The following is a 14,924-nucleotide window of genomic DNA, read 5'->3' on the forward strand; positions in this document are numbered from 1 at the left end:
AGGCTACAGTACCTAGCTAGATCCCAAGTAGTAAAACAGATTATATGCTGCTTATCCTAGAAATAAGAAGTGGATTTCCCCAAGCCACCTCAATAATGGCCTATGGACTTCTCTTTTAGGAAGTCATCGAAACCTTTTTCAAACCCTGCTAAGCTAACTGATTTTACCACATTCTCCAGCAACACATGTGTGAAGAAAGATGTAATGAAGAAAGATGTAATTTACTTGGATTTCAGCAAAGCCTTTGATACAGTTCCTCATAGGAGGCTGTTGAACAAACTTGAAGGGCTGAAGTTAGGACCCAAAGTGGTGAACTGGGTCAGAAACTGGCTGTCGGACAGACGCCAGAGGGTGGTGGTTAATGGAAGTCGCTCGAAGGAAGGAAAGGTGACTAGTGGAGTCCATCAGGGTTCGGTGCTGGGGCCAATCCTGTTCAATATGTATGTAAGTGACATTGCTGAAGGGTTAGAAGGAAAAGTGTGCCTTTTTGCAGATGATACCAAGATTTGTAACAGAGTAGACACCGAAGAGGGAGTGGAAAATATGAAAAAGGATCTGCAAAAGTTAGAGGAATGGTCTAATGCCTGGCAACTAAAATTCAATGCAAAGAAATGCAGAGTAATGCATTTGGGGATTAATAATAGGAAGGAACCGTATATGCTGGGAGGAGAGAAGCTGATATGCACGGACGGGGAGAGGGACCTTGGGGTGATAGTGTCCGAAGATCTAAAGGCGAAAAAACAGTGTGACAAGGCAGTGGCTGCTGCCAGAAGGATTCTGGGCTGTATAAAGAGAGGCGTAGTCAGTAGAAGGAAGAAGGTGTTGATGCCCCTGTACAGGTCATTGGTGAGGCCCCACTTGGAGTATTGTGTTCAGTTTTGGAGACCATATCTGGCGAAAGACGTAAGAAGACTTGAGGCGGTCCAGAGGAGGGCGACAAAAATGATAGGAGGCTTGCGCCAGAAGACGTATGAGGAGAGACTGGAAGCCCTGAATATGTATACCCTAGAGGAAAGGAGAGACAGGGGAGATATGATTCAGACGTTCAAATACTTAAAGGGTATTAACGTAGAACAAAATCTTTTCCAGAGAAAGGAAAATGGTAAAACCAGAGGACATAATTTGAGGTTGAGGGGTGGTAGATTCAGGGGCAATGTTAGGAAATTCTACTTTACGGAGAGGGTGGTGGATGCCTGGAATGCGCTCCCGAGAGAGGTGGTGGAGAGTAAAACTGTGACTGAGTTCAAAGAAGCGTGGGATGAACACAGAAGATTTAGAATCAGAAAATAATATTAAAGATTGAACTAGGCCAGTTACTGGGCAGACTTGTACGGTCTGTGTCAGTGCATGGCCGTTTGGAGGAGGATGGGCAGGGGAGGGCTTCAATGGCTGGGAGGGTGTAGATGGGCTGGAGTAAGTCTTAACAGAGATTTCGGCAGTTGGAACCCAAGCACAGTACCGGGTAAAGCTTTGGATTCTCGCCCAGAAATAGCTAAGAAGAAAAAAAAAAAAAAAAATTAAATTGAATCAGGTTGGGCAGACTGGATGGACCATTCGGGTCTTTATCTGCAGTCATCTACTTTGTTACTATGTAAATATTTTCTCTGGTTTGTTTTAAATTTACTACTTAGTAGCTTCATCATACACCCCCTAGTCGTAGTATTTATGGAAAGAGTAAACAAGCGATCCACTCAGTATTTTATAGACCTCTATCATATCACCCCTGAGCCGTCTCTTCTCCAAGCCCTAGCTGCTTTAGCCTTTCCTCATAGGGAAGTTGTCCCATCCCTTTTATCAGTTTCATCACCCTTCTCTGTATCTTTACTAATTCTGTTATATCTTTGAGATACGTCGACCAGAACTGCACATAGTATTCGAGTTGCAGCCATACCATAGAGCAATACAAGGGCATTATAACATTTTCATTTTTGTTTTCCATTTCTTTCCTGATAATTCCTAACATTCTATTTTCTTTCTTAGCCACCACTACACATTGAGCTGAGGGTTTTAACGTATTTATTTAAAATTATTTTTTGCCCGCCTATCTACAAAACCTAGGTGGGGAACAAAATCACATACAAAGTCATAATTAAAATACAGACAAATAAATACAAAGATCCTTTTCCTGGGCAGTGACTCCTAATGTGGAATCCTGTATCACAATTTAATGTTTAAATAGTTCAGCTTCCTCTTCCCCACATTCATCACTTTGCACTTGCTCACATTAAACGTCATCTGCCATTTTGATGCCCAGTCTCAAAAGGACCTCTTACAATCTTTCACAATCCTCTAGCGATTTAACAACTTTGAACAATTTTGTGTCATCAGCAAATTTAATTATCTCACTAGTTATTCCCATCTCTAGATCATTGATAAATATGTTAAAAAGCAGCAGTCCCAGCACAGACCCCTGGGGAACTCCACTATTTAAACCAGGCCCGAGGAGAGGGGGGTGCAGCCAGTACATCGCTCCAGGGCCTATGAAGCTCAAGGGGGCCCAATGAAGCCCAAGAAACATGACAAAAACCGAAACGTGTCATTGTCTCGAGAGGAAGATATCCTTACAAACTAAGACAAAGAACTTTTGCGTACAAGATCACGAAGTGTTGAGTAAGCACGAAGCAATAGAAGGCCGTGAGAATGATAAAATACTTTTGAGTGACATAATACGGTGCATTCAAGATTCAACGTACAAAAATTTGTGAAAGTGACTATCAACGAGTGTTCTCATGTGTTCATTCCTAGCTTCAAACTTCTATTTATATATATTTATTGAATTTTTTCAATATAATCAAGCATAACTTGTACAGAAAGGAAATTCAGCAAAAGAATTAATAATTAAACATAATACTTCAATCAAACATCAAATATAAGCTAAATCTCTACTCAAGTCCACAAATAGGATCCAAGGTGGATGGTGGGCAAGTAATACTGAGATAAATTAAATTAAGTAAATTATTACTAGTAGACTGAAAATACACCTTTCCTTAATCTAAGCACTCATGTTCCACCTTTCTCCAAACTTGAAGTTGATAGAAAGGTTGTCAGTTGAGATGGCTCAAAGAAGACAAATTTATGTGAACGATAATTAATTACACATTTACATGGATGTCGCAAGTAAAACGTAGCCCCTAGAGCCATAACACCAGGTTTCCTTAGCAAAAATTCATGTCTCCTCCGCTGGGTCTCCTTGGCCAAATCTGGGAACATCTGTATTTTACAACCTAGAAATTATTTTTGTTTATTCTTAAAGAAAAGTCTCAGCAACCAGTTTTTATCTGGCGCGAGCGCTACTGTTATGAGTAAAGTTGCTGGTTCCGCCAATTCTTTATGCGATGTTTCCAGAATATTAGATAAATTCATAGAGTCCTGTCCCGTATTCTGTTGTTGTTGTTGCTGTTGCAATTTCTTATTTGGAAGGTAATAAACTTTTGTAAATGGTGGTAATGTTTCTTCAGAAAGCTCCAATATTTCAATCATATAACGCTTAAGCATTTCTCTAGGGGCTATCATAGGCACCTTAGGAAAATTAATCAGCCTAAGATTGTTATTCCGGGAAAAATTTTCCATTACCTCCATTTTCCTTCTTAAATCAGTATTATCTTTAATTAGTGTCTCAATAGTTTGTTTAGAAACCTTTATATCTTGAAATACATTCTGTATTGAGGTCTTAGAGTCCTCAATTTCTCTTTTCAAATCTTTAATTTCAGTCTCATGTTTGTTAAATTTATTTTCAAATTGTTGTAACTGTGGACTTATAGACTTTGCCAAGTTAGCCACTAAATCCCACAAGAGTCTAATGTTACTTCCTGGGGCTTCTCTATTTGAAGATAGTGTAACTTAGGTTGATTTAGCTCACCCACTGGCAAACTGTCTCTTCCAACGTCCTGTTCGGTTCCTGCTTCCCCCTCCGCTTCCTCCTCAGTCTCCGCAATCGGGCTTCCCTGCAGCAGCAAGGGCCCCGGCAACACAGTTCCCCCTTTGATCTCCTGAGCCTCCGGGAGGAGGAAAACTCCAACTTCCGGGAGTGCCTCCGCTCACGGCGAACTGGTGGACTGAGAGCGTGGGGGAGGTGCTCTCATGTCGGGGCTTAGAGATGTTTCTGGCCCCATGGAGAACGACGCAGACTCGCCGCCACTGCGCGCCTCCTGCAGGGAACTCCCCGACGATGTTGTTGGCGTTTGCTGCATTCTCCGGACAAGCTCTTCAATGTTGCCGAAGACAGCCGTTCGAGAGCGCTGTGAGGCTCCACCAGCGCTCCTTCCTCTCCTCTTCGGCATAGCTAAACAGGTAGGATTTTACCAAAAAAAAAGTAAGATAAGTAAGCCGAGCTTGGGGAGAGTGTGCTCAGACCTACTAGTATTCGGCCATCTTGGATCTAGTTTCATACCCCTAGCTTCAAACTTATTGCTCGGATTACTCCTCCTTGCTTTCCCACTGAATCCCAGAAGGAAGAAGAAAACGGGACACAAGCCACGCTGATTCATCATGGCCTGCAAAGAAGACTTTACAGGACAGCCTAGGAAGAAATAATTCCACAGGTAAAGTTCCCTGTAAATGCTGTAATTGTAGCATAAAGGACCCACTGACATCACATGTCTTTTTTGATATTCAAGACTATAAACAGCTTGATAGTTGGTGGAAAGACAATAGCAATATTGTCCTAACTTTAGAACCACTAGCACAATTCTCAATAAAGCTAAAGCTGGTAAAAAAATATTTCTAAGATCCACTACGTCACAAGCGCGACTAGTAGATTTGGCAAGACTCAGTATTGAGTCTTTTTCCTGAACTGATGTCTTTTCAACTTCTATTTTATTTCTGATGCATTCAATCTTTTATGACTATTATTCCACTGTGGATGCACTTCACATTTGTTAATGACATTGTTATAATGTGCTCCTTGTTGGAGCACGCATATTGTTGGCTTTGTATTTCATCTTTTCTAAAATCAATAAAACTTTTTGAACTAAAAAAAAAAAACAGATTAATTTTGATTATGTAATTCAGAGTTTCGCTAGGAAAAAGGTCAGGAAAGCACCTTTGTTTGGCAGACAATAAATGCTATTATAAACGCCTTTTACTATTATAAATATATTACTTTATTATTACATTTACAGTATACCTATACATACTTATCTAAATGTATCAATATAATCTATGATTGTTAGAAATAAATAATAATATACACACATACATGTGTGTAGAATTTTGTATAAGGTCCCACACACCTTCTTTGTATCGGGACCTGGATTTTCTCTCGGCGACCCTGATTTAAACATACTATGAATTAATGGCTATATACTAGAAAATGGTGAATTCAATAACAGAAGAAAAAAGGCCTCAAAACCTCTTCATAGAACTCTCCTCAGACTAGAGAGAGTAATGACTTCATCAACCAAAAAACCTCCAGCATTAGAAGTGCTTAATTTTTCAATTTTTGAATTTTTAAATTGTCAAGGTTTTCAATATCACACAATGCTTAATTTGTAAAACTTTAGACTGAAGACACTTATCTTGCTCTCTTACAAAAGGTTAAGTGACATGCAGTCCCACTGACAATGGCCAGCATTTCGCCTCCTGGTGGTTGCATTAATATTTTAATCAGACTGTGTTACTCTAAACCAGTGGTCCCCAACCCAGTCCTGGAGGACCACTAGGCCAATCGTGTTTTCAGGATAGCCCTAATGAATATGCATGGAGCAGATTTGCATGCCTGTCACTTCCATTATATGCAAATCTCTCTCATGCATATTCATAAGGGTTAGCCTGAAAACACGATTGGCCTGGTTGGGAGCCACTGGCTTAAAGGACATAAAAATGTCAGGAAAGTGGTTTAGGCAGATTGGTGCTGTGAATATGCCATGATGGTCCCTTTAGCAGCCTTTGCTGTTTGAACATATAAGCACTGTGCTTATATGCTTGGTCTTATTCCTGATTATCTTATTGATCATTTTAAAATGTTTTTCTCACTATTTTAGATTATTTACATTTCCTACTGTAAAAGGTTGCATATACAACAGATTTTTCCATAGAATTTTATCTTTTCAAGCTGGATCATGGGATAAACCCTTTTCTGTCCTGATAATAACATAAGAGCATATTTCTAGACTGCATAGCCATGAGTTTAATGTGATTAACAAAAGATTATGCTATGAAAAAATACAGGAATAATATAATACACAAAATAAGGAGTGGAATGATCCTAATGAGACTGGTGAACACAAACAGTTATGAAAATGTCCTTTTATTCATCCAATAATTCAAATGGCTTTATTCATCCAATAACTCAATGACTCGACATGTACATGTTTCAGCCAAACCGGCCTGCTTCGGGAGTCTAGATAGTCTTCTGAGTAATGCCAGATGTTATCTAATCTAATCTAATCTACAATTTATATACGGATCATCTCCCTAAGGAGCTCGATTCGGTTTACAGTTCATTAAAAAGAAGAATAACATACTAATAGACTATGAAATAAAAATGCTATTAGTTAAGATTAGATAAATGGTACAAGTTAAGAGGAAAAAATACTAAATTACTCACATTACTGTTTATCAGTTGAAAATCTTGGGTGACTATTGTGAAAACAATCAAGTTTTTAAACTTTTTCGGAATTGATTTAACAGCCTCAGCCTAACAGCCTCAGGGAGTCAGGAAGTCCATTCCAAATTCCCACCAATTTAAATGTGATAGATTTACTAAGCTTCCCAGTACATTTAACTTCTTTCAAAGAAGGAAATGTTAATTTATAAATTGTTGTGATCCTTGAATAACAAGACCTGAAAGAGTTCCAACTAAGAGGAATCAAAGGGTCGAATTTTCCATAAAGGAGTTTGAAAACCACACATGCACGCTTAAATTGTATCCTAAAACGGACCGGAAGCCAGTGAAGTTTTTTCAACAGTGGAGATACATGATTATATTTTCTTTTTCCGAAAATAAGTTTGGCCGCCGTGTTCTGTATCATCTGAAGACGATCCAGACTACCCTGTTTAATGCCCAAATAAACAGGAGTTACAATAGTCCAACTGAACGAGCACAGTGGACTGTACCAATAGCGAATACTGTTCTTGTTATTTGTGGATATGCAAGTCAGTGCTATAATGAATGAATAGAAAAATGAGTGCAGTGTGGCCGCAAGTCAGTACTGCAATGTAAAAGATTCTACATTGCGGCCCCACTGCACTCATTTTTCTATTCATTCACACCATTTTAGTACTGACTTGCATATCCACAAATAACATCTGGCATTACTCAGAAGACTATCTAGACTCCCGAAGCAGGCCGGTTTGGCCGAAACATGTATATGTCGAGTCAGTGAGTTATTGGATGAATAAAAGGACATTTTCATAACAGTTTGTGTTCACCAGTGGCATTAGGACAATTCCACTCCTTATTTTGTGTTTGTGGTTTTGTTTCCCCTGTTCTTTTCCCGGAATAATATAATATACAGAAATCTAATTGATCAGAAATTTAGAAAAAAGAGAAATGCTAAAGACCTACTTATTTGACAAATTCTTCTGAATGTGGTTATAATACACTGTGCTTGTACAGTCTTTTCATTGTTGTTAACCGCATTGAACTGAGAGGTTATTGCGGTATGTAAGTGAATTTCTTATGTTATGTTATATAAGGTTAAATGGCTGGTATTCTGAATGGAGAAGGGTAGATAGTGGGGCTCCCCAAGGGTCTGTGCTGGGACCACTGCTTTTTCACATATTTGTAAATGATCTAGTGAATAACTGGTGATGTAATTAAATTAAAAATTCATGATTAGATTGTCTTTTTTTTTTCTTTGATGTTTCTGGACATGGACCGTGGATGCCCACCCGGTGCTGCCCTCCAGGAGCTGGAACCTGAGGACAGTGCCGAGTGGGCTTCTGTGGTCTGTGTCCCAAAGGCATTGGGAAAGAAAGGACAATTTAATAATGAATTTATCATGCAAGTGACTATTGGGCAGACTGTGTGGATTGTTCAGGTCATTATCTGCTGTCATTTACTATGTTACTATGTAGTGTGCTTCAGTGGCTAAGACACACTGGCATAGTGAGGGCGAGAGGGGCCAGGGGTGGTGGTGCCCCTCCCCCGCCCTCATCTCCATACCACCCCGCTCCTTCCCTAATCCCCCCCATGCCATGCGCACCCCCTTCCCTTCCCCCATACCTCTAGTTGTTCACCGCTGCGAGCAACAAGAACTGTGCGCGGCATCTGGAAGTGAAATGAGCGGGAGAGACGACGCAGTTATGAGGAGCACTTTGAAGTTGTTGCTCACAGCGGTGAATAACTAGAGGTACCCCGTGACAGCACTGGCAACACCCCCCACCATCACCACCATTACCACACACACACACACACACACTCTTACACATCACTTGACTCACCTGACAGCACTTCAGGTGATGTGTGTGGGGGGGGTTGCCAGTGCTGTATTGCCAGTGCTGTTGGATGATATGGTGGGGGTGTTGAGGGATGTTTGGGGGAGGGGTGTAGTGCGGAGGCTCTATGTGGAGGGGCTGGGGGGTTCAGTGCCTGTGAGAGAGGGAGAAAGGAATCTCCCTGCTGAGGAGTAAACTAAGCAGCTTCAACCTACTCTGCTATCTTCATGCCTGCTGCACATGGATGTCATTTTCTGGTTTTGGTTTCCACAAGTGCCAAATATTTATCAGCCTTGCACATGGGTATACAATTAAAATTTCTATCCCTTAATGCCAAGGGCCTCAACAATCCTATTAAGTGGAAAAAAAATTCTTACCTACGGTACGCTAATCATTTTTACCTCATTTTGTGTTTTTATAAGAGGACCACCCATATCTGGCTGCTGACCCACTTATTTAGGGAGGCTAAAGCCAAAAGAGGGAAGATGTGGAGAGAACGCAAAGGGAAGGGGCAGCCTTTGGGAGCACAGAACTTCTTATTTTCATCACTTCTCTCCCCCCCCCCCCAGACTGTCAGACACACAATTCCTGTTTTATCCTCTTCTGTGCTCAAGGGTATAGACTGACTGTTTAATTTGGTAGTGCACCAGAAAATGTGTTGCTACTTTGTAATTCAGAAACAAACTAAGCACATATTAATTACTTAAGTAAGAAGGATAATGAACTTCTAAGCTCAAATCCTCCTAAGCACTAAAATGTATTAACGTTCTCAAAGCCATGTGGGAGAGTAGTAGAGAAAAGGCTAGCATGCCAACCTCACATCATGGAATCACTCTTTGGCAGCTATTTTAACATAGAAAAGGTTAGATTGATTTTTTACACAGCTTCAAGACGCATCAAACTTGCGCAGATTCCAACATCTGTGCTGCTTCTCCTACAAAAAATCAATGCTGCCCAGAGCTACTTGACCCACAGAAAGCCTTTTGCAGGCAGAAGAGGCTCTTTTCCTCCTGCTGTTTTGCATTATTGTCAAAATCATGCCAGCCAAAACAGGGTGGAGCAATCGTCTTTGGATGTTGCAGGAAAAGTTTATTAAAAATCACAAAATGTCCAATTTATTTAAAAAAACATCTAAAAACATGATAATAAAAACACCACAATATATGTTGGTTGGCCAAAAAAAAAAAAAAATCATGTACCACAACCAACTAATTGCTCACAAAAATGGCAACATATTTTGGACCCAACACAGTCTGTGTTTTGGCTGAACTATGCCAGCTCCATACTATCTCACTCTGGCCACATACAGATCAGAATGTGAAGCAGTGTTAAGCAGATACCAATTTAACAGTAATAGCTATGTGCATAAGTGGTCCTATCCCTAACTTCCTTAATAATAATAATAATTTCTTTCTTATATACCGTTATAACGTGAAGTTTGAAGCGGTTTACAATAAAGATACATTTTGACAGTACATGGGATACAAACGGTTTGATTGGTGCTTAATTGGGTGGAGAAAAGCCTAATGATTAGTGCAATGGCGGGAGAACTTAGGGAACCAGATTTGATTCCCACTTCAGTTCCTTGTGACCCCGGGTAAGTCATTTAGCTGCCTATTACCCCAGGTCCTCTAGGGACAGAGAAAGTACTTGCATATAATAGATGTAAACCATTTTGGTTGTGCCAGAGAAAAGCAGTACAGTGTTCCCCCGCAAATTTCCGGTTTGCGAATCATGGACTCGCACATTCGCAGTCTGCTCCAACCACCTCTTCCTGTAGTAAAGTCAGGCTACACCAATCAAGAGCTGCATGTCAAAGCACTGTTGAACAGTCACTGTTTAACAGTGACGGAGGAAACCTCAGAAGGTATGTACCTCTCCTCCTACCGGAAAGGTAGGGAGAAGCAGTTCAATGAGGTCTGGTCCTGGAGAGGTTGGAGGGGTGGGCAGCTTTGTCACAGACTGCTCAAGCTTGGATAGGGCAGAGTTGGTAATAGAAGCTTGGATAGGGTACAGTTAAGAACATAAGAAGTTGCCTCCGCTGGGGCAGACCAGAGGTCCATCCTGCCCAGCGGTCCGCTCTCGCAGCGGCCCATCAGGCCTAATTGCCTGAACAGTGTCCCTGACTAATTTTGTAACTGCCTCTAATCCTCTAATCCTATCCCTAATACCTACCTCTACTCCTATTTGTACCCCTCAATCCCTTTGTCCTCCAGGTACCTGTCCAGACCCTCTTTGAAGCCCTGTAGCGTGCTCCTGCTTATCACATCCTCCGGTAGCGCGTTCCATGTATCCACCACCCTCTGAGTGAAAAAGAACTTCCTGGCGTTTGTTCTAAACCTTTCCCCTTTCAATTTCTCTGAGTGCCCCCTTGTACTTGTGGTTCCCCGTAATTTGAAAAATCTGTCCCTGTCTACTCTTTCTATGCCCTTAGAAGAAAAGTTATGGTATAGGAACACATTTCCCTCCAGGCAAAAGAGGGAAAATTTGTTATTTTTTTTTAAAAAAATTGCTAAATATTGCAGGATCGAGCACTGCCATCCTCAGTTTTTACATTTAGGGCTCCTTTTACAAAGGTGCGTTAGGGCCTTAATACGTGGAATAGCGCACGCTAGCTGCTACCGCCTCCTCTAGAGCAGGCGGTAGTTTTTCAGGCAGCGCACGCTATAGCGCACCTTTGTAAAAGGAGCTCTTAGAATCAGGCTTTTGTCTGGATTTAAGGGATTAGATTCCTCTCTGAAGTTTCAGCAGCCTATTTGTGAGTGTTGGGAGCTCCCTGTTCATTTCAGTGATGCATTCTAATCTACACTAACAAATTTTATTTATTAAAAAATGTATATACCGCATACAACTATGCAGTTTCCATACCACATATATAAAATCTTGTTTCCCTCCGATTATCACATATTACATAGACATGTCTAAACAACATCATTAATTGTCCCTGTTATAATAGGGATAGAGCACAAATTCAATCAATTCAGAAATACAAGCAAGCTTTAAATCATACATTGATGTCAGAAAAATTCTAAAAGGCGATTATCCTACTACTACTACTACCACTACTATTTATCATTTCTATAGTGCTGCTAGATATACACAGTGCTGTATATTAACACATACAAGAGACAGTCCCTGCTCAGTAGAGCTTACAATCTAATCAAACAAATTAACAGAAAAAGTTGGGGGTTAGGGAGTTTCTCAGGCATACATGTTGTACAAGTGAGTGGGGATTAGGAGCTAAAAACAACCTTGAAAAAGTGGGATTTTATCTCTATAACATCACACTACCACCACCATCTTTGACTGTTGGTGTCCACCTTTGCTAATGGCCCTGCCTAGAATATTTAAAACTATTTTTAAAAATACACACGAGTATAAATAACCTAAATCTATCGAGCATCACATAATTAAAATTAATGTTTTTTTTAGATTTGCTACCTCGTCCAGGTTGGCCAACCATACCGATTAGTTTTTTTTGTTTTTTTTTTCCAATCTTCACCCCACCCCCAAGTCAATGAGAAAATCAGAACCATAAACCCATGCATATATTGGGGCAAAACCACAACTGGATCAGCTTGTGGCAATCTTATTTATTTGCCTTCTCTAATCACCTAACAACTGTCTAGCCCTATTCTGTAGCTGTCTCATCCTCTCCTCTTCCACTATAACTGTCTCACCTCCTCTCCAAGGCTTAGTTGGTAATCATATGCCTCTTTGGGCTAGATTCACTCAGCCCACCGATCAAGTCCTGATCACTTAACGACCCCTTTGCGACCCAGATCCGACTCACTAACCTGCCTCCCGATCCGATTCCGATCTGCGCATGCAAATGAGGGGGAATAGCATGCAAATATAGGCAGAGAGAGATTTACTAAAAAAAAAAAAAGAGGAACACCGACTGGGCTGGCTGACCCTAAAACAATCAATTGCTGAGGACCAGTCGCACACATCCCTGCCAACTCTCCTGCTCCATTGTCACCCTGAAATCCCAGCCAACTTCAAGCCCTGCTCTCTAGCACAAGCTCTGCCCCAACTCTCCTGCCCCAATCTTCCAGCCCTACTCTCTGCCCCAAACTCTGCCCCGATTCTCCTGCCCCAATCTTCCAGCCCTGCTATCTGCCCTGAGCTCTGCCCTGATCTTCCAGCCCTGCTCTCTGCCCCGATTATCCACCCTTCCCTGCAGCATGAGCCCGTGGTTTTAACCCGCTTTAAACCCCTGGGTTAAAACCACGGGCTCACAAGTAAAAAGTAAAACAAAAACACAGACATCAAACGCATGCGTAGACCATCTACAGGCAAAGTAGATGGCCTGCGCATGTATCTGGATCGCTGGAGAGCGATCCATATAGTCAGTGGGGGGTGTTCCTCCGATCACCTCTATTTGAATACAGGCCAGTTATGAATCAGTCGGCCTGCATCAGATAGGACACGGAGCAGAGTGAATCGGGCAGGTTAGTGAATCTAGGCCCTTGTTCCTTCCCTCACACTGAGCTCAGCTATTTAGTCTGTAAGCTAATCAGGCAGGTTCTTATCATACCTGAATATTTAACACCTTTTTAAGGCTCTACATAGCATTAATATAAAAATCAATAGTTATTAAATCTTTCCCTCTCTCCACAGCATATTACATTACATTACATTAGGGATTTCTATTCCGCCATTACCTTGCGGTTCAAGGCGGCTTACAAAAGATTTATAAACGGGGGTTACAATGGAAGAACGGATGATATACTAGAGTGGTAAATAGTAGGTCTTTTGACATTTTCGGGGCAAGGATTAATACAGCTTACAAGAAGTGTGTAAATGGAGGTTACATTGGTAGCATAATTGTTATTGCTGGGGTAGTAGGGTAGATTTTTGTCAATTTTAGCGTTGTTAATAGTACGTGAAGTTAGGGCTGATTTAGGAATTTCTTAAAAAGTATAGTTTTTATTTCTTTTCTGAATGTCTTGTAGTCTGAGGTGGTCATCAGCAGGTTGGAGATCCGGGTATCCAGTTTTGCGGCTTGAGTGGCTAGGAGGCCGTCGTGTAGTTTGCAATGTAAATTTTTTGGACTTTATATCCACTGGCAAATATTTCTCCCTTATCCCCTTTTCCTCATTGTCCATCATTCTCCTCCTGCCCAGGTTCTCCCCCCCCCCCCCCCGCTCCCCCCAACCCAAGTGATTTCAAGTTTCCAAGTTTTATTAAAATTTGATTAAATGCCTATCAGGGTTCAAGGCGTTTTACAATTAAAAAAGAGGGAACCCAATCAAAGTTATTCCTTTGAGGGTTTGTCAGAGTAAGAGGGGTCCAAGTTCCCCCACAGCAGCAGTATCAGCAGGCAGTCTCAATGCACCCTATACAGTATCGTCATGTGATAGTGTTTTCTACTTTTTGGCAGGAAGTTGGTACCTGGAAGTTATTTATAGTTTATGGTTTATTCAATTTTATATACTGCCTTTCATTAATAGAAGATAAAGTGATTTACATTAAAAAAAAGCACAGAATGCCATTTTAAAGAGAAAAAAAATCAAAATATGAAGTTTAAAAAAGGGTATAATATAGAGTCTGTCTGGTTTTCCCCATAATGCTACCAGCCACGTAAGCCATTAAAATGCACTTTTAAACAGGAATGTTGCAACATATAGGCTAGAGGATCTTTTCTGTGAGGTTTTCAACTATAGACACCAGAGATTTAGTATAGAAGGGTGACTCACACATGTTTTCTCCCTCCCCTTACCCCATTTGGGATGACCTCAGCATTATCTTATTTATCTGACCCTTGCTAGTCACTCAATCAGAGAACAGACCTCTGTTTCCTGCTCTGGTCTCCCCCCCTCCCAGGCAGCTATAGTGAATGCAAAGATGCTAAGTTGGCCAGTTTTAGGCTGGAATTTTTCAGTCAGTCCTGGTTTAATTTGAACTTACATCCCAGAGCAGTATGGGGTTTGAAGTGTAACTGATCCTGACCATTGAAACCAGTGCTGTAAGTCTCAGAATGCATTGTGATGGAGTGCTCATGTGAGAAAATGAAGGTATGCCAGTAATTCACCACAAGTGTGGTAGTAAAAGGATGTGGATAAGGTAAAGGTATGCACTCTGTAATAATGACAAATATCACATCTAAACAGCTTTCTAAGTTCTCACCTTCTCTTATCAGGGGTGTCAAAGTCGGTCCTCGAAGGCCGCAATCCAGTCCAATTTTCAGGATTTCCACAATGAATTTGCATGAGATCTATCTGCATGCACCGCTTTCATTGTATGCTAATAGATCTCATGCATAGTCATTAGGGAAATCCTGAAAACCCGACTGGATTGCGGCCCTCGAGGACCGACTTTGACACCTGTGGCTTACATTCATTTGTAATTCTTATTCACCTTCAAGAACTTTGAGATCTATTCCAGATAACAGGTTGGTTAGTACTCCCTTCGGTTAATAGAGCAAGGTGGGAGTCTACACAAAATAAAGCTTTCTATTTTGCAGTTCCAAACATATGGAATCATTTGCCCCGAGAGATAAGATTAGAGGAAAAATTCAAATCTTTTAAAACTATGTTAAA

This window comes from Geotrypetes seraphini, chromosome 2 (genome assembly GCF_902459505.1).
Source record: "Geotrypetes seraphini chromosome 2, aGeoSer1.1, whole genome shotgun sequence".
Taxonomy (NCBI): Eukaryota; Metazoa; Chordata; class Amphibia; order Gymnophiona; family Dermophiidae; genus Geotrypetes; species Geotrypetes seraphini.